We start from the raw sequence: 18975 nt of genomic DNA, 5'->3' as shown, positions 1-18975 counted from the left end.
GTTACTGTACATCCGCGGATTGCTGGCTTGTGTTGAGAGGCGGCGTTGTCTCGATTCTTCTGCACGTATGCTATTTGTTTCCGTGAATACAGGAGGCATTAACGGTGGATTCTCTTTAAACATTCAATATCCCTCAAACTCTGGTGTGTGCACCATTGGTCTAAGGTCTAGAAAGAAAAGGGGGTGACGTTATAAATGATCTTGTTTCTTTACACATAGATACGGGAGACATTTTTTGGCAGCTAAGAACCGTTCGGCATATCTAAAAGGTTTGCAGGGAAGCCGTCCCGCTTATCTACTATCTTTTGAGTCAAGTAAAGCTTTCCAGTGTTGATTGTACGGCGCTGAAGTCGTGGTTTTAGCATAATAAAGCGAGCAGCGCCCGAACAGGGACTTGAACCCTGGACCCTCAGATTAAAAGTCTGATGCTCTACCGACTGAGCTATCCAGGCTCGCTGTGCAAGAGCCTTGGGCCAGACCTGAAGCTGGCTATCAGCCACAGAGTTGGTCCACGTGCACTTACATTACATCTAGAACACCTTGAGTTTCTGGTTGACAACCATTTCCACAATGTCGGTCTCATAATCTGAAGTTCGAGAGTCAGGTCCTCGCACAGGGCACGCTTCTTTTACAGCTACACGTATAAGCAACTAACTGATTGATCCCCCAACCACCGCTTCCATAACTTTCTGGTCAGGGGGAGAAATCTTCTTTCCGACCACTCGAATCTCTATGGATTTTCAAGTCGACCGTTGCAGATGCATTGGTGGTTCAGCGGTAGAATTCTCGCCTGCCACGCGGGAGACCCGGGTTCGATTCCCGGCCAATGCAAGCTTCCTTTTAGAGCATTGGTAAAACAGGTCCCTGGACAAGCAGGGTTGCCTTTTGCCCACGCTGAAGGAAATGTGTCATTTACTATGTTGCAACGCGTCACGTATGAAGAGCTTCAGCAACCGGCGCTAGCCAGCGTTTGCCTTGTTAGCGCAGTAGGTAGCGCTTCAGTCTCATAATCTGAAGGTTGTGAGTTCGACCCTCATACAGGGCATGCTTGTTTTACAGCTTGAGACTGTTGATAGCTGATGCCAAACGTTCATTTACTCTGGAGTTTTTTCCACGGTCCTCTGTTTTGCCGAGCCTGCCGACGTGGCCGGTTAGCTCAGTTGGTTAGAGCGTGGTGCTAATAACGCCAAGGTCGCGGGTTCGATCCCCGTACGGGCCATGCTGTTTTGCCTATGTTTCTGCAAATGAAATGACTCCCTTATTTGCATGATGCATTGTAGAGATACCACTATATCCGTTACTCAGGAAATGTCTGGACGTCTGTGCGTTACCGTACATCCGCGGATTGCTGGCTGGTGTTTAGAGGCGGCGGTGTCTCGATTCTTCTGCACGTATGCTATTTGTTTCCGTGAATACAGGAGGCATTAACGGTGGATTCTCTTTAAACATTCAATATCCCTCAAACTCTGGTGTGTGCACCATTGGTCTAAGGTCTAGAAAGAAAAGGGGGTGACGTTATAAATGATCTTGTTTCTTTACACATAGATACGGGAGACATTTTTTGGCAGCTAAGAACCGTTCGGCATATCTAAAAGGTTTGCAGGGAAGCCGTCCCGCTTATCTACTATCTTTTGAGTCAAGTAAAGCTTTCCAGTGTTGATTGTACGGCGCTGAACTCGTGGTTTTAGCATAATAAAGCGAGCAGCGCCCGAACAGGGACTTGAACCCTGGACCCTCAGATTAAAAGTCTGATGCTCTACCGACTGAGCTATCCAGGCTCGCTGTGCAAGAGCCTTGGGCCAGACCTGAAGCTGGCTATCAGCCACAGAGTTGGTCCACGTGCACTTACATTACATCTAGGACACCTTGAGTTTCTGGTTGACAAATGACAACCATTTCCACAATGTCGGTCTCATAATCTGAAGGTCGAGAGTCAGGTCCTCGCACAGGGCACGCTTCTTTTACAGCTACACGTATAAGCAACTAACTGATTGATCCCCCAACCACCGCTTCCATAACTTTCTGTTCAGGGGGAAAAATCTTCTTTCCGACCACTCGAATCTCTATGGATTTTCAAGTGGGCCGTTGCAGATGCATTGGTGGTTCAGTGGTAGAATTCTCGCCTGCCACGCGGGAGGCCCGGGTTCGATTCCCGGCCAATGCAAGCTTCTTTTTAGAGCATTGGTAAAACAGGTCCCTGGAAAAGCAGGGTTGCCTTTTACCCATGCTGAAGGAAATTTGTCCTTTACGATGGATGTCCTTTATTTGTCCTTTACGATGCTTCAGCAACCGGCACCAGCCAGCGTTTGCCTTGTTAGCGCAGTAGGTAGCGCGTCAGTCTCATAATCTGAAGGTTGTGAGTTCGACCCTCATACAGGGCATGCTTGTTTTACAGCTTGAGACTGTTGATAGCTGATGCCAAACGTTCATTTACTCTGGAGTTTTTTCCACGGTCCTCTGTTTTACCGAGCCTGCCGACGTGGCCGGTTAGCTCAGTTGGTTAGAGCGTGGTGCTAATAACGCCAAGGTCGCGGGTTCGATCCCCGTACGGGCCATGCTGTTTTGCCTATGTTTCTGCAAATGAAATGACTCCCTTATTTGCATGATGCATTGTAGAGATACCACTATATCCGTTACTCAGGAAATGTCTGGACGTCTGTGCGTTACCGTACATCCGTGGATTGCTGGCTGGTGTTTAGAGGCGGCGGTGTCTCGATTCTTCTGCACGTATGCTATTTGTTTCCGTGAATACAGGAGGCATTAACGGTGGATTCTCTTTAAACATTCAATATCCCTCAAACTCTGGTGTGTGCACCATTGGTCTAAGGTCTAGAAAGAAAAGGGGGTGACGTTATAAATGATCTTGTTTCTTTACACATAGATACGGGAGACATTTTTTGGCAGCTAAGAACCATTCGGCATATCTAAAAGGTTTGCAGGGAAGCCGTCCCGCTTATCTACTATCTTTTGAGTCAAGTAAAGCTTTCCAGTGTTGATTGTACGGCGCTGAACTCGTGGTTTTAGCATAATAAAGCGAGCAGCGCCCGAACAGGGACTTGAACCCTGGACCCTCAGATTAAAAGTCTGATGCTCTACCGACTGAGCTATCCAGGCTCGCTGTGCAAGAGCCTTGGGCCAGACCTGAAGCTGGCTATCAGCCACAGAGTTGGTCCACGTGCACTTACATTACATCTAGAACACCTTGAGTTTCTGGTTGACAACCATTTCCACAATGTCGGTCTCATAATCTGAAGTTCGAGAGTCAGGTCCTCGCACAGGGCACGCTTCTTTTACAGCTACACGTATAAGCAACTAACTGATTGATCCCCCAACCACCGCTTCCATAACTTTCTGTTCAGGGGGAAAAATCTTCTTTCCGACCACTCGAATCTCTATGGATTTTCAAGTGGGCCGTTGCAGATGCATTGGTGGTTCAGTGGTAGAATTCTCGCCTGCCACGCGGGAGGCCCGGGTTCGATTCCCGGCCAATGCAAGCTTCTTTTTAGAGCATTGGTAAAACAGGTCCCTGGAAAAGCAGGGTTGCCTTTTACCCATGCTGAAGGAAATTTGTCCTTTACGATGGATGTCCTTTATTTGTCCTTTACGATGCTTCAGCAACCGGCACCAGCCAGCGTTTGCCTTGTTAGCGCAGTAGGTAGCGCGTCAGTCTCATAATCTGAAGGTTGTGAGTTCGACCCTCATACAGGGCATGCTTGTTTTACAGCTTGAGACTGTTGATAGCTGATGCCAAACGTTCATTTACTCTGGAGTTTTTTCCACGGTCCTCTGTTTTACCGAGCCTGCCGACGTGGCCGGTTAGCTCAGTTGGTTAGAGCGTGGTGCTAATAACGCCAAGGTCGCGGGTTCGATCCCCGTACGGGCCATGCTGTTTTGCCTATGTTTCTGCAAATGAAATGACTCCCTTATTTGCATGATGCATTGTAGAGATACCACTATATCCGTTACTCAGGAAATGTCTGGACGTCTGTGCGTTACCGTACATCCGTGGATTGCTGGCTGGTGTTTAGAGGCGGCGGTGTCTCGATTCTTCTGCACGTATGCTATTTGTTTCCGTGAATACAGGAGGCATTAACGGTGGATTCTCTTTAAACATTCAATATCCCTCAAACTCTGGTGTGTGCACCATTGGTCTAAGGTCTAGAAAGAAAAGGGGGTGACGTTATAAATGATCTTGTTTCTTTACACATAGATACGGGAGACATTTTTTGGCAGCTAAGAACCATTCGGCATATCTAAAAGGTTTGCAGGGAAGCCGTCCCGCTTATCTACTATCTTTTGAGTCAAGTAAAGCTTTCCAGTGTTGATTGTACGGCGCTGAACTCGTGGTTTTAGCATAATAAAGCGAGCAGCGCCCGAACAGGGACTTGAACCCTGGACCCTCAGATTAAAAGTCTGATGCTCTACCGACTGAGCTATCCAGGCTCGCTGTGCAAGAGCCTTGGGCCAGACCTGAAGCTGGCTATCAGCCACAGAGTTGGTCCACGTGCACTTACATTACATCTAGAACACCTTGAGTTTCTGGTTGACAACCATTTCCACAATGTCGGTCTCATAATCTGAAGTTCGAGAGTCAGGTCCTCGCACAGGGCACGCTTCTTTTACAGCTACACGTATAAGCAACTAACTGATTGATCCCCCAACCACCGCTTCCATAACTTTCTGTTCAGGGGGAAAAATCTTCTTTCCGACCACTCGAATCTCTATGGATTTTCAAGTGGGCCGTTGCAGATGCATTGGTGGTTCAGTGGTAGAATTCTCGCCTGCCACGCGGGAGGCCCGGGTTCGATTCCCGGCCAATGCAAGCTTCTTTTTAGAGCATTGGTAAAACAGGTCCCTGGAAAAGCAGGGTTGCCTTTTACCCATGCTGAAGGAAATTTGTCCTTTACGATGGATGTCCTTTATTTGTCCTTTACGATGCTTCAGCAACCGGCACCAGCCAGCGTTTGCCTTGTTAGCGCAGTAGGTAGCGCGTCAGTCTCATAATCTGAAGGTTGTGAGTTCGACCCTCATACAGGGCATGCTTGTTTTACAGCTTGAGACTGTTGATAGCTGATGCCAAACGTTCATTTACTCTGGAGTTTTTTCCACGGTCCTCTGTTTTGCCGAGCCTGCCGACGTGGCCGGTTAGCTCAGTTGGTTAGAGCGTGGTGCTAATAACGCCAAGGTCGCGGGTTCGATCCCCGTACGGGCCATGCTGTTTTGCCTATGTTTCTGCAAATGAAATGACTCCCTTATTTGCATGATGCATTGTAGAGATACCACTATATCCGTTACTCAGGAAATGTCTGGACGTCTGTGCGTTACTGTACATCCGCGGATTGCTGGCTTGTGTTGAGAGGCGGCGTTGTCTCGATTCTTCTGCACGTATGCTATTTGTTTCCGTGAATACAGGAGGCATTAACGGTGGATTCTCTTTAAACATTCAATATCCCTCAAACTCTGGTGTGTGCACTATTGGTCTAAGGTCTAGAAAGAAAAGGGGGTGACGTTATAAATGATCTTGTTTCTTTACACATAGATACGGGAGACATTTTTTGGCAGCTAAGAACCGTTCGGCATATCTAAAAGGTTTGCAGGGAAGCCGTCCCGCTTATCTACTATCTTTTGAGTCAAGTAAAGCTTTCCAGTGTTGATTGTACGGCGCTGAACTCGTGGTTTTAGCATAATAAAGCGAGCAGCGCCCGAACAGGGACTTGAACCCTGGACCCTCAGATTAAAAGTCTGATGCTCTACCGACTGAGCTATCCAGGCTCGCTGTGCAAGAGCCTTGGGCCAGACCTGAAGCTGGCTATCAGCCACAGAGTTGGTCCACGTGCACTTACATTACATCTAGGACACCTTGAGTTTCTGGTTGACAACCATTTCCACAATGTCGGTCTCATAATCTGAAGGTCGAGAGTCAGGTCCTCGCACAGGGCACGCTTCTTTTACAGCTACACGTATAAGCAACTAACTGATTGATCCCCCAACCACCGCTTCCATAACTTTCTGTTCAGGGGGAAAAATCTTCTTTCCGACCACTCGAATCTCTATGGATTTTCAAGTGGGCCGTTGCAGATGCATTGGTGGTTCAGTGGTAGAATTCTCGCCTGCCACGCGGGAGGCCCGGGTTCGATTCCCGGCCAATGCAAGCTTCTTTTTAGAGCATTGGTAAAACAGGTCCCTGGAAAAGCAGCGTTGCCTTTTACCATGCTGAAGGAAATTTGTCCTTTACGATGGATGTCCTTTATTTGTCCTTTACGATGCTTCAGCAACCGGCACCAGCCAGCGTTTGCCTTGTTAGCGCAGTAGGTAGCGCGTCAGTCTCATAATCTGAAGGTTGTGAGTTCGACCCTCATACAGGGCATGCTTGTTTTACAGCTTGAGACTGTTGATAGCTGATGCCAAACGTTCATTTACTCTGGAGTTTTTTCCACGGTCCTCTGTTTTGCCGAGCCTGCCGACGTGGCCGGTTAGCTCAGTTGGTTAGAGCGTGGTGCTAATAACGCCAAGGTCGCGGGTTCGATCCCCGTACGGGCCATGCTGTTTTGCCTATGTTTCTGCAAATGAAATGACTCCCTTATTTGCATGATGCATTGTAGAGATACCACTATATCCGTTACTCAGGAAATGTCTGGACGTCTGTGCGTTACCGTACATCCGCGGATTGCTGGCTGGTGTTTAGAGGCGGCGGTGTCTCGATTCTTCTGCACGTATGCTATTTGTTTCCGTGAATACAGGAGGCATTAACGGTGGATTCTCTTTAAACATTCAATATCCCTCAAACTCTGGTGTGTGCACCATTGGTCTAAGGTCTAGAAAGAAAAGGGGGTGACGTTATAAATGATCTTGTTTCTTTACACATAGATACGGGAGACATTTTTTGGCAGCTAAGAACCGTTCGGCATATCTAAAAGGTTTGCAGGGAAGCCGTCCCGCTTATCTACTATCTTTTGAGTCAAGTAAAGCTTTCCAGTGTTGATTGTACGGCGCTGAACTCGTGGTTTTAGCATAATAAAGCGAGCAGCGCCCGAACAGGGACTTGAACCCTGGACCCTCAGATTAAAAGTCTGATGCTCTACCGACTGAGCTATCCAGGCTCGCTGTGCAAGAGCCTTGGGCCAGACCTGAAGCTGGCTATCAGCCACAGAGTTGGTCCACGTGCACTTACATTACATCTAGGACACCTTGAGTTTCTGGTTGACAAATGACAACCATTTCCACAATGTCGGTCTCATAATCTGAAGGTCGAGAGTCAGGTCCTCGCACAGGGCACGCTTCTTTTACAGCTACACGTATAAGCAACTAACTGATTGATCCCCCAACCACCGCTTCCATAACTTTCTGTTCAGGGGGAAAAATCTTCTTTCCGACCACTCGAATCTCTATGGATTTTCAAGTGGGCCGTTGCAGATGCATTGGTGGTTCAGTGGTAGAATTCTCGCCTGCCACGCGGGAGGCCCGGGTTCGATTCCCGGCCAATGCAAGCTTCTTTTTAGAGCATTGGTAAAACAGGTCCCTGGAAAAGCAGGGTTGCCTTTTACCCATGCTGAAGGAAATTTGTCCTTTACGATGGATGTCCTTTATTTGTCCTTTACGATGCTTCAGCAACCGGCACCAGCCAGCGTTTGCCTTGTTAGCGCAGTAGGTAGCGCGTCAGTCTCATAATCTGAAGGTTGTGAGTTCGACCCTCATACAGGGCATGCTTGTTTTACAGCTTGAGACTGTTGATAGCTGATGCCAAACGTTCATTTACTCTGGAGTTTTTTCCACGGTCCTCTGTTTTGCCGAGCCTGCCGACGTGGCCGGTTAGCTCAGTTGGTTAGAGCGTGGTGCTAATAACGCCAAGGTCGCGGGTTCGATCCCCGTACGGGCCATGCTGTTTTGCCTATGTTTCTGCAAATGAAATGACTCCCTTATTTGCATGATGCATTGTAGAGATACCACTATATCCGTTACTCAGGAAATGTCTGGACGTCTGTGCGTTACTGTACATCCGCGGATTGCTGGCTTGTGTTGAGAGGCGGCGTTGTCTCGATTCTTCTGCACGTATGCTATTTGTTTCCGTGAATACAGGAGGCATTAACGGTGGATTCTCTTTAAACATTCAATATCCCTCAAACTCTGGTGTGTGCACTATTGGTCTAAGGTCTAGAAAGAAAAGGGGGTGACGTTATAAATGATCTTGTTTCTTTACACATAGATACGGGAGACATTTTTTGGCAGCTAAGAACCGTTCGGCATATCTAAAAGGTTTGCAGGGAAGCCGTCCCGCTTATCTACTATCTTTTGAGTCAAGTAAAGCTTTCCAGTGTTGATTGTACGGCGCTGAACTCGTGGTTTTAGCATAATAAAGCGAGCAGCGCCCGAACAGGGACTTGAACCCTGGACCCTCAGATTAAAAGTCTGATGCTCTACCGACTGAGCTATCCAGGCTCGCTGTGCAAGAGCCTTGGGCCAGACCTGAAGCTGGCTATCAGCCACAGAGTTGGTCCACGTGCACTTACATTACATCTAGGACACCTTGAGTTTCTGGTTGACAACCATTTCCACAATGTCGGTCTCATAATCTGAAGGTCGAGAGTCAGGTCCTCGCACAGGGCACGCTTCTTTTACAGCTACACGTATAAGCAACTAACTGATTGATCCCCCAACCACCGCTTCCATAACTTTCTGTTCAGGGGGAAAAATCTTCTTTCCGACCACTCGAATCTCTATGGATTTTCAAGTGGGCCGTTGCAGATGCATTGGTGGTTCAGTGGTAGAATTCTCGCCTGCCACGCGGGAGGCCCGGGTTCGATTCCCGGCCAATGCAAGCTTCTTTTTAGAGCATTGGTAAAACAGGTCCCTGGAAAAGCAGCGTTGCCTTTTACCATGCTGAAGGAAATTTGTCCTTTACGATGGATGTCCTTTATTTGTCCTTTACGATGCTTCAGCAACCGGCACCAGCCAGCGTTTGCCTTGTTAGCGCAGTAGGTAGCGCGTCAGTCTCATAATCTGAAGGTTGTGAGTTCGACCCTCATACAGGGCATGCTTGTTTTACAGCTTGAGACTGTTGATAGCTGATGCCAAACGTTCATTTACTCTGGAGTTTTTTCCACGGTCCTCTGTTTTGCCGAGCCTGCCGACGTGGCCGGTTAGCTCAGTTGGTTAGAGCGTGGTGCTAATAACGCCAAGGTCGCGGGTTCGATCCCCGTACGGGCCATGCTGTTTTGCCTATGTTTCTGCAAATGAAATGACTCCCTTATTTGCATGATGCATTGTAGAGATACCACTATATCCGTTACTCAGGAAATGTCTGGACGTCTGTGCGTTACCGTACATCCGCGGATTGCTGGCTGGTGTTTAGAGGCGGCGGTGTCTCGATTCTTCTGCACGTATGCTATTTGTTTCCGTGAATACAGGAGGCATTAACGGTGGATTCTCTTTAAACATTCAATATCCCTCAAACTCTGGTGTGTGCACCATTGGTCTAAGGTCTAGAAAGAAAAGGGGGTGACGTTATAAATGATCTTGTTTCTTTACACATAGATACGGGAGACATTTTTTGGCAGCTAAGAACCGTTCGGCATATCTAAAAGGTTTGCAGGGAAGCCGTCCCGCTTATCTACTATCTTTTGAGTCAAGTAAAGCTTTCCAGTGTTGATTGTACGGCGCTGAACTCGTGGTTTTAGCATAATAAAGCGAGCAGCGCCCGAACAGGGACTTGAACCCTGGACCCTCAGATTAAAAGTCTGATGCTCTACCGACTGAGCTATCCAGGCTCGCTGTGCAAGAGCCTTGGGCCAGACCTGAAGCTGGCTATCAGCCACAGAGTTGGTCCACGTGCACTTACATTACATCTAGGACACCTTGAGTTTCTGGTTGACAAATGACAACCATTTCCACAATGTCGGTCTCATAATCTGAAGGTCGAGAGTCAGGTCCTCGCACAGGGCACGCTTCTTTTACAGCTACACGTATAAGCAACTAACTGATTGATCCCCCAACCACCGCTTCCATAACTTTCTGTTCAGGGGGAAAAATCTTCTTTCCGACCACTCGAATCTCTATGGATTTTCAAGTGGGCCGTTGCAGATGCATTGGTGGTTCAGTGGTAGAATTCTCGCCTGCCACGCGGGAGGCCCGGGTTCGATTCCCGGCCAATGCAAGCTTCTTTTTAGAGCATTGGTAAAACAGGTCCCTGGAAAAGCAGGGTTGCCTTTTACCCATGCTGAAGGAAATTTGTCCTTTACGATGGATGTCCTTTATTTGTCCTTTACGATGCTTCAGCAACCGGCACCAGCCAGCGTTTGCCTTGTTAGCGCAGTAGGTAGCGCGTCAGTCTCATAATCTGAAGGTTGTGAGTTCGACCCTCATACAGGGCATGCTTGTTTTACAGCTTGAGACTGTTGATAGCTGATGCCAAACGTTCATTTACTCTGGAGTTTTTTCCACGGTCCTCTGTTTTACCGAGCCTGCCGACGTGGCCGGTTAGCTCAGTTGGTTAGAGCGTGGTGCTAATAACGCCAAGGTCGCGGGTTCGATCCCCGTACGGGCCATGCTGTTTTGCCTATGTTTCTGCAAATGAAATGACTCCCTTATTTGCATGATGCATTGTAGAGATACCACTATATCCGTTACTCAGGAAATGTCTGGACGTCTGTGCGTTACCGTACATCCGTGGATTGCTGGCTGGTGTTTAGAGGCGGCGGTGTCTCGATTCTTCTGCACGTATGCTATTTGTTTCCGTGAATACAGGAGGCATTAACGGTGGATTCTCTTTAAACATTCAATATCCCTCAAACTCTGGTGTGTGCACCATTGGTCTAAGGTCTAGAAAGAAAAGGGGGTGACGTTATAAATGATCTTGTTTCTTTACACATAGATACGGGAGACATTTTTTGGCAGCTAAGAACCGTTCGGCATATCTAAAAGGTTTGCAGGGAAGCCGTCCCGCTTATCTACTATCTTTTGAGTCAAGTAAAGCTTTCCAGTGTTGATTGTACGGCGCTGAACTCGTGGTTTTAGCATAATAAAGCGAGCAGCGCCCGAACAGGGACTTGAACCCTGGACCCTCAGATTAAAAGTCTGATGCTCTACCGACTGAGCTATCCAGGCTCGCTGTGCAAGAGCCTTGGGCCAGACCTGAAGCTGGCTATCAGCCACAGAGTTGGTCCACGTGCACTTACATTACATCTAGAACACCTTGAGTTTCTGGTTGACAACCATTTCCACAATGTCGGTCTCATAATCTGAAGTTCGAGAGTCAGGTCCTCGCACAGGGCACGCTTCTTTTACAGCTACACGTATAAGCAACTAACTGATTGATCCCCCAACCACCGCTTCCATAACTTTCTGTTCAGGGGGAAAAATCTTCTTTCCGACCACTCGAATCTCTATGGATTTTCAAGTGGGCCGTTGCAGATGCATTGGTGGTTCAGTGGTAGAATTCTCGCCTGCCACGCGGGAGGCCCGGGTTCGATTCCCGGCCAATGCAAGCTTCTTTTTAGAGCATTGGTAAAACAGGTCCCTGGAAAAGCAGGGTTGCCTTTTACCCATGCTGAAGGAAATTTGTCCTTTACGATGGATGTCCTTTATTTGTCCTTTACGATGCTTCAGCAACCGGCACCAGCCAGCGTTTGCCTTGTTAGCGCAGTAGGTAGCGCGTCAGTCTCATAATCTGAAGGTCGTGAGTTCGACCTTCATACAGGGCATGCTTGTTTTACAGCTTGAGACTGTTGATAGCTGATGCCAAACGTTCATTTACTCTGGAGTTTTTTCCACGGTCCTCTGTTTTGCTGAGCCTGCCGACGTGGCCGGTTAGCTCAGTTGGTTAGAGCGTGGTGCTAATAACGCCAAGGTCGCGGGTTCGATCCCCGTACGGGCCATGCTGTTTTGCCTATGTTTCTGCAAATGAAATGACTCCCTTATTTGCATGATGCATTGTAGAGATACCACTATATCCGTTACTCAGGAAATGTCTGGACGTCTGTGCGTTACTGTACATCCGCGGATTGCTGGCTTGTGTTGAGAGGCGGCGTTGTCTCGATTCTTCTGCACGTATGCTATTTGTTTCCGTGAATACAGGAGGCATTAACGGTGGATTCTCTTTAAACATTCAATATCCCTCAAACTCTGGTGTGTGCACTATTGGTCTAAGGTCTAGAAAGAAAAGGGGGTGACGTTATAAATGATCTTGTTTCTTTACACATAGATACGGGAGACATTTTTTGGCAGCTAAGAACCGTTCGGCATATCTAAAAGGTTTGCAGGGAAGCCGTCCCGCTTATCTACTATCTTTTGAGTCAAGTAAAGCTTTCCAGTGTTGATTGTACGGCGCTGAACTCGTGGTTTTAGCATAATAAAGCGAGCAGCGCCCGAACAGGGACTTGAACCCTGGACCCTCAGATTAAAAGTCTGATGCTCTACCGACTGAGCTATCCAGGCTCGCTGTGCAAGAGCCTTGGGCCAGACCTGAAGCTGGCTATCAGCCACAGAGTTGGTCCACGTGCACTTACATTACATCTAGAACACCTTGAGTTTCTGGTTGACAACCATTTCCACAATGTCGGTCTCATAATCTGAAGTTCGAGAGTCAGGTCCTCGCACAGGGCACGCTTCTTTTACAGCTACACGTATAAGCAACTAACTGATTGATCCCCCAACCACCGCTTCCATAACTTTCTGTTCAGGGGGAAAAATCTTCTTTCCGACCACTCGAATCTCTATGGATTTTCAAGTGGGCCGTTGCAGATGCATTGGTGGTTCAGTGGTAGAATTCTCGCCTGCCACGCGGGAGGCCCGGGTTCGATTCCCGGCCAATGCAAGCTTCTTTTTAGAGCATTGGTAAAACAGGTCCCTGGAAAAGCAGGGTTGCCTTTTACCCATGCTGAAGGAAATTTGTCCTTTACGATGGATGTCCTTTATTTGTCCTTTACGATGCTTCAGCAACCGGCACCAGCCAGCGTTTGCCTTGTTAGCGCAGTAGGTAGCGCGTCAGTCTCATAATCTGAAGGTTGTGAGTTCGACCCTCATACAGGGCATGCTTGTTTTACAGCTTGAGACTGTTGATAGCTGATGCCAAACGTTCATTTACTCTGGAGTTTTTTCCACGGTCCTCTGTTTTGCCGAGCCTGCCGACGTGGCCGGTTAGCTCAGTTGGTTAGAGCGTGGTGCTAATAACGCCAAGGTCGCGGGTTCGATCCCCGTACGGGCCATGCTGTTTTGCCTATGTTTCTGCAAATGAAATGACTCCCTTATTTGCATGATGCATTGTAGAGATACCACTATATCCGTTACTCAGGAAATGTCTGGACGTCTGTGCGTTACCGTACATCCGCGGATTGCTGGCTGGTGTTTAGAGGCGGCGGTGTCTCGATTCTTCTGCACGTATGCTATTTGTTTCCGTGAATACAGGAGGCATTAACGGTGGATTCTCTTTAAACATTCAATATCCCTCAAACTCTGGTGTGTGCACCATTGGTCTAAGGTCTAGAAAGAAAAGGGGGTGACGTTATAAATGATCTTGTTTCTTTACACATAGATACGGGAGACATTTTTTGGCAGCTAAGAACCGTTCGGCATATCTAAAAGGTTTGCAGGGAAGCCGTCCCGCTTATCTACTATTTTTTGAGTCAAGTAAAGCTTTCCAGTGTTGATTGTACGGCGCTGAACTCGTGGTTTTAGCATAATAAAGCGAGCAGCGCCCGAACAGGGACTTGAACCCTGGACCCTCAGATTAAAAGTCTGATGCTCTACCGACTGAGCTATCCAGGCTCGCTGTGCAAGAGCCTTGGGCCAGACCTGAAGCTGGCTATCAGCCACAGAGTTGGTCCACGTGCACTTACATTACATCTAGGACACCTTGAGTTTCTGGTTGACAACCATTTCCACAATGTCGGTCTCATAATCTGAAGTTCGAGAGTCAGGTCCTCGCACAGGGCACGCTTCTTTTACAGCTACACGTATAAGCAACTAACTGATTAATCCCCCAACCACCGCTTCCATAACTTTCTGTTCAGGGGGAAAAATCTTCTTTCCGACCACTCGAATCTCTATGGATTTTCAAGTGGGCCGTTGCAGATGCATTGGTGGTTCAGTGGTAGAATTCTCGCCTGCCACGCGGGAGGCCCGGGTTCGATTCCCGGCCAATGCAAGCTTCTTTTTAGAGCATTGGTAAAACAGGTCCCTGGAAAAGCAGGGTTGCCTTTTACCCATGCTGAAGGAAATTTGTCCTTTACGATGGATGTCCTTTATTTGTCCTTTACGATGCTTCAGCAACCGGCACCAGCCAGCGTTTGCCTTGTTAGCGCAGTAGGTAGCGCGTCAGTCTCATAATCTGAAGGTTGTGAGTTCGACCCTCATACAGGGCATGCTTGTTTTACAGCTTGAGACTGTTGATAGCTGATGCCAAACGTTCATTTACTCTGGAGTTTTTTCCACGGTCCTCTGTTTTGCCGAGCCTGCCGACGTGGCCGGTTAGCTCAGTTGGTTAGAGCGTGGTGCTAATAACGCCAAGGTCGCGGGTTCGATCCCCGTACGGGCCATGCTGTTTTGCCTATGTTTCTGCAAATGAAATGACTCCCTTATTTGCATGATGCATTGTAGAGATACCACTATATCCGTTACTCAGGAAATGTCTGGACGTCTGTGCGTTACCGTACATCCGCGGATTGCTGGCTGGTGTTTAGAGGCGGCGGTGTCTCGATTCTTCTGCACGTATGCTATTTGTTTCCGTGAATACAGGAGGCATTAACGGTGGATTCTCTTTAAACATTCAATATCCCTCAAACTCTGGTGTGTGCACCATTGGTCTAAGGTCTAGAAAGAAAAGGGGGTGACGTTATAAATGATCTTGTTTCTTTACACATAGATACGGGAGACATTTTTTGGCAGCTAAGAACCGTTCGGCATATCTAAAAGGTTTGCAGGGAAGCCGTCCCGCTTATCTACTATCTTTTGAGTCAAGTAAAGCTTTCCAGTGTTGATTGTACGGCGCTGAACTCGTGGTTTTAGCATAATAAAGCGAGCAGCGCCCGAACAGGGACTTGAACCCTGGACCCTCAGATTAAAAGTCTGATGCTCTACCGACTGAGCTATCCAGGCTCGCTGTGCAAGAGCCTTGGGCCAGACCTGAAGCTGGCTATCAGCCACAGAGTTGGTCCACGTGCACTTACATTACATCTAGGACACCTTGAGTTTCTGGTTGACAAATGACAACCATTTCCACAATGTCGGTCTCATAATCTGAAGTTCGAGAGTCAGGTCCTCGCACAGGGCACGCTTCTTTTACAGCTACACGTATAAGCAACTAACTGATTGATCCCCCAACCACCGCTTCCATAACTTTCTGTTCAGGGGGAAAAATCTTCTTTCCGACCACTCGAATCTCTATGGATTTTCAAGTGGGCCGTTGCAGATGCATTGGTGGTTCAGTGGTAGAATTCTCGCCTGCCACGCGGGAGGCCCGGGTTCGATTCCCGGCCAATGCAAGCTTCTTTTTAGAGCATTGGTAAAACAGGTCCCTGGAAAAGCAGGGTTGCCTTTTACCCATGCTGAAGGAAATTTGTCCTTTACGATGGATGTCCTTTATTTGTCCTTTACGATGCTTCAGCAACCGGCACCAGCCAGCGTTTGCCTTGTTAGCGCAGTAGGTAGCGCGTCAGTCTCATAATCTGAAGGTCGTGAGTTCGACCTTCATACAGGGCATGCTTGTTTTACAGCTTGAGACTGTTGATAGCTGATGCCAAACGTTCATTTACTCTGGAGTTTTTTCCACGGTCCTCAATCCGAGCCTGCGTCCGAGCCTGCCGACGTGGCCGGTTAGCTCAGTTGGTTAGAGCGTGGTGCTAATAACGCCAAGGTCGCGGGTTCGATCCCCGTACGGGCCATGCTGTTTTGCCTATGTTTCTGCAAATGAAATGACTCCCTTATTTGCATGATGCATTGTAGAGATACCACTATATCCGTTACTCAGGAAATGTCTGGACGTCTGTGCGTTACCGTACATCCGCGGATTGCTGGCTGGTGTTTAGAGGCGGCGGTGTCTCGATTCTTCTGCACGTATGCTATTTGTTTCCGTGAATACAGGAGGCATTAACGGTGGATTCTCTTTAAACATTCAATATCCCTCAAACTCTGGTGTGTGCACCATTGGTCTAAGGTCTAGAAAGAAAAGGGGGTGACGTTATAAATGATCTTGTTTCTTTACACATAGATACGGGAGACATTTTTTGGCAGCTAAGAACCGTTCGGCATATCTAAAAGGTTTGCAGGGAAGCCGTCCCGCTTATCTACTATCTTTTGAGTCAAGTAAAGCTTTCCAGTGTTGATTGTACGGCGCTGAACTCGTGGTTTTAGCATAATAAAGCGAGCAGCGCCCGAACAGGGACTTGAACCCTGGACCCTCAGATTAAAAGTCTGATGCTCTACCGACTGAGCTATCCAGGCTCGCTGTGCAAGAGCCTTGGGCCAGACCTGAAGCTGGCTATCAGCCACAGAGTTGGTCCACGTGCACTTACATTACATCTAGGACACCTTGAGTTTCTGGTTGACAAATGACAACCATTTCCACAATGTCGGTCTCATAATCTGAAGGTCGAGAGTCAGGTCCTCGCACAGGGCACGCTTCTTTTACAGCTACACGTATAAGCAACTAACTGATTGATCCCCCAACCACCGCTTCCATAACTTTCTGTTCAGGGGGAAAAATCTTCTTTCCGACCACTCGAATCTCTATGGATTTTCAAGTGGGCCGTTGCAGATGCATTGGTGGTTCAGTGGTAGAATTTTCGCCTGCCACGCGGGAGGCCCGGGTTCGATTCCCGGCCAATGCAAGCTTCTTTTTAGAGCATTGGTAAAACAGGTCCCTGGAAAAGCAGGGTTGCCTTTTACCCATGCTGAAGGAAATTTGTCCTTTACGATGGATGTCCTTTATTTGTCCTTTACGATGCTTCAGCAACCGGCACCAGCCAGCGTTTGCCTTGTTAGCGCAGTAGGTAGCGCGTCAGTCTCATAATCTGAAGGTTGTGAGTTCGACCCTCATACAGGGCATGCTTGTTTTACAGCTTGAGACTGTTGATAGCTGATGCCAAACGTTCATTTACTCTGGAGTTTTTTCCACGGTCCTCTGTTTTGCCGAGCCTGCCGACGTGGCCGGTTAGCTCAGTTGGTTAGAGCGTGGTGCTAATAACGCCAAGGTCGCGGGTTCGATCCCCGTACGGGCCATGCTGTTTTGCCTATGTTTCTGCAAATGAAATGACTCCCTTATTTGCATGATGCATTGTAGAGATACCACTATATCCGTTACTCAGGAAATGTCTGGACGTCTGTGCGTTACCGTACATCCGCGGATTGCTGGCTTGTGTTGAGAGGCGGCGTTGTCTCGATTCTTCTGCACGTATGCTATTTGTTTCCGTGAATACAGGAGGCATTAACGGTGGATTCTCTTTAAACATTCAATATCCCTCAAACTCTGGTGTGTGCACTATTGGTCTAAGGTCTAGAAAGAAAAGGGGGTGACGTTATAAATGATCTTGTTTCTTTACACATAGATACGGGAGACATTTTTTGGCAGCTAAGAACCGTTCGGCATATCTAAAAGGTTTGCAGGGAAGCCGTCCCGCTTATCTACTATCTTTTGAGTCAAGTAAAGCTTTCCAGTGTTGATTGTACGGCGCTGAACTCGTGGTTTTAGCATAATAAAGCGAGCAGCGCCCGAACAGGGACTTGAACCCTGGACCCTCAGATTAAAAGTCTGATGCTCTACCGACTGAGCTATCCAGGCTCGCTGTGCAAGAGCCTTGGGCCAGACCTGAAGCTGGCTATCAGCCACAGAGTTGGTCCACGTGCACTTACATTACATCTAGGACACCTTGAGTTTCTGGTTGACAACCATTTCCACAATGTCGGTCTCATAATCTGAAGTTCGAGAGTCAGGTCCTCGCACAGGGCACGCTTCTTTTACAGCTACACGTATAAGCAACTAACTGATTAATCCCCCAACCACCGCTTCCATAACTTTCTGTTCAGGGGGAAAAATCTTCTTTCCGACCACTCGAATCTCTATGGATTTTCAAGTGGGCCGTTGCAGATGCATTGGTGGTTCAGTGGTAGAATTCTCGCCTGCCACGCGGGAGGCCCGGGTTCGATTCCCGGCCAATGCAAGCTTCTTTTTAGAGCATTGGTAAAACAGGTCCCTGGAAAAGCAGGGTTGCCTTTTACCCATGCTGAAGGAAATTTGTCCTTTACGATGGATGTCCTTTATTTGTCCTTTACGATGCTTCAGCAACCGGCACCAGCCAGCGTTTGCCTTGTTAGCGCAGTAGGTAGCGCGTCAGTCTCATAATCTGAAGGTTGTGAGTTCGACCCTCATACAGGGCATGCTTGTTTTACAGCTTGAGACTGTTGATAGCTGATGCCAAACGTTCATTTACTCTGGAGTTTTTTCCACGGTCCTCAATCCGAGCCTGCGTCCGAGCCTGCCGACGTGGCCGGTTAGCTCAGTTGGTTAGAGCGTGGTGCTAATAACGCCAAGGTCGCGGGTTCGATCCCCGTACGGGCCATGCTGTTTTGCCTATGTTTCTGCAAATGAAATGACTCCCTTATTTGCATGATGCATTGTAGAGATACCACTATATCCGTTACTCAGGAAATGTCTGGACGTCTGTGCGTTACCGTACATCCGCGGATTGCTGGCTGGTGTTTAGAGGCGGCGGTGTCTCGATTCTTCTGCACGTATGCTATTTGTTTCCGTGAATACAGGAGGCATTAACGGTGGATTCTCTTTAAACATTCAATATCCCTCAAACTCTGGTGTGTGCACCATTGGTCTAAGGTCTAGAAAGAAAAGGGGGTGACGTTATAAATGATCTTGTTTCTTTACACATAGATACGGGAGACATTTTTTGGCAGCTAAGAACCGTTCGGCATATCTAAAAGGTTTGCAGGGAAGCCGTCCCGCTTATCTACTATCTTTTGAGTCAAGTAAAGCTT

At 48.0% G+C, this 18975-nt stretch overlaps 14 non-coding genes across 14 annotated transcripts; all 14 read right to left on the bottom strand.

The window, feature by feature from the left end:
* Positions 1–379: 379 nt before the first annotated feature.
* TRNAK-UUU (transfer RNA lysine (anticodon UUU)) lies at positions 380–452 on the bottom strand. The gene has a single exon. It is a non-coding gene; the product is annotated as a tRNA-Lys (tRNA).
* Positions 453–1705: 1253 nt separating this feature from the next.
* TRNAK-UUU (transfer RNA lysine (anticodon UUU)) lies at positions 1706–1778 on the bottom strand. The gene has a single exon. It is a non-coding gene; the product is annotated as a tRNA-Lys (tRNA).
* Positions 1779–3041: 1263 nt separating this feature from the next.
* Positions 3042–3114, bottom strand: TRNAK-UUU (transfer RNA lysine (anticodon UUU)). The gene has a single exon. It is a non-coding gene; the product is annotated as a tRNA-Lys (tRNA).
* Positions 3115–4370: 1256 nt separating this feature from the next.
* Positions 4371–4443, bottom strand: TRNAK-UUU (transfer RNA lysine (anticodon UUU)). The gene has a single exon. It is a non-coding gene; the product is annotated as a tRNA-Lys (tRNA).
* A 1256-nt stretch (positions 4444–5699) lies between these two features.
* TRNAK-UUU (transfer RNA lysine (anticodon UUU)) lies at positions 5700–5772 on the bottom strand. The gene has a single exon. It is a non-coding gene; the product is annotated as a tRNA-Lys (tRNA).
* Positions 5773–7027: 1255 nt separating this feature from the next.
* TRNAK-UUU (transfer RNA lysine (anticodon UUU)) lies at positions 7028–7100 on the bottom strand. Its single transcript has one exon. It is a non-coding gene; the product is annotated as a tRNA-Lys (tRNA).
* Positions 7101–8363: 1263 nt separating this feature from the next.
* Positions 8364–8436, bottom strand: TRNAK-UUU (transfer RNA lysine (anticodon UUU)). The gene has a single exon. It is a non-coding gene; the product is annotated as a tRNA-Lys (tRNA).
* Positions 8437–9691: 1255 nt separating this feature from the next.
* Positions 9692–9764, bottom strand: TRNAK-UUU (transfer RNA lysine (anticodon UUU)). Its single transcript has one exon. It is a non-coding gene; the product is annotated as a tRNA-Lys (tRNA).
* A 1263-nt stretch (positions 9765–11027) lies between these two features.
* On the bottom strand, positions 11028–11100 carry TRNAK-UUU (transfer RNA lysine (anticodon UUU)). Its single transcript has one exon. It is a non-coding gene; the product is annotated as a tRNA-Lys (tRNA).
* A 1256-nt stretch (positions 11101–12356) lies between these two features.
* On the bottom strand, positions 12357–12429 carry TRNAK-UUU (transfer RNA lysine (anticodon UUU)). Its single transcript has one exon. It is a non-coding gene; the product is annotated as a tRNA-Lys (tRNA).
* Positions 12430–13685: 1256 nt separating this feature from the next.
* On the bottom strand, positions 13686–13758 carry TRNAK-UUU (transfer RNA lysine (anticodon UUU)). The gene has a single exon. It is a non-coding gene; the product is annotated as a tRNA-Lys (tRNA).
* A 1256-nt stretch (positions 13759–15014) lies between these two features.
* Positions 15015–15087, bottom strand: TRNAK-UUU (transfer RNA lysine (anticodon UUU)). The gene has a single exon. It is a non-coding gene; the product is annotated as a tRNA-Lys (tRNA).
* A 1271-nt stretch (positions 15088–16358) lies between these two features.
* Positions 16359–16431, bottom strand: TRNAK-UUU (transfer RNA lysine (anticodon UUU)). The gene has a single exon. It is a non-coding gene; the product is annotated as a tRNA-Lys (tRNA).
* A 1263-nt stretch (positions 16432–17694) lies between these two features.
* TRNAK-UUU (transfer RNA lysine (anticodon UUU)) lies at positions 17695–17767 on the bottom strand. The gene has a single exon. It is a non-coding gene; the product is annotated as a tRNA-Lys (tRNA).
* Positions 17768–18975: the final 1208 nt, after the last annotated feature.

Source organism: Spea bombifrons, chromosome 4, assembly GCF_027358695.1.
Source record: "Spea bombifrons isolate aSpeBom1 chromosome 4, aSpeBom1.2.pri, whole genome shotgun sequence".
Taxonomy (NCBI): Eukaryota; Metazoa; Chordata; class Amphibia; order Anura; family Pelobatidae; genus Spea; species Spea bombifrons.
The sequence above is the reverse complement of the archived record's forward strand: the minus strand, read 5'-3'. Positions and strand labels throughout refer to the sequence as shown.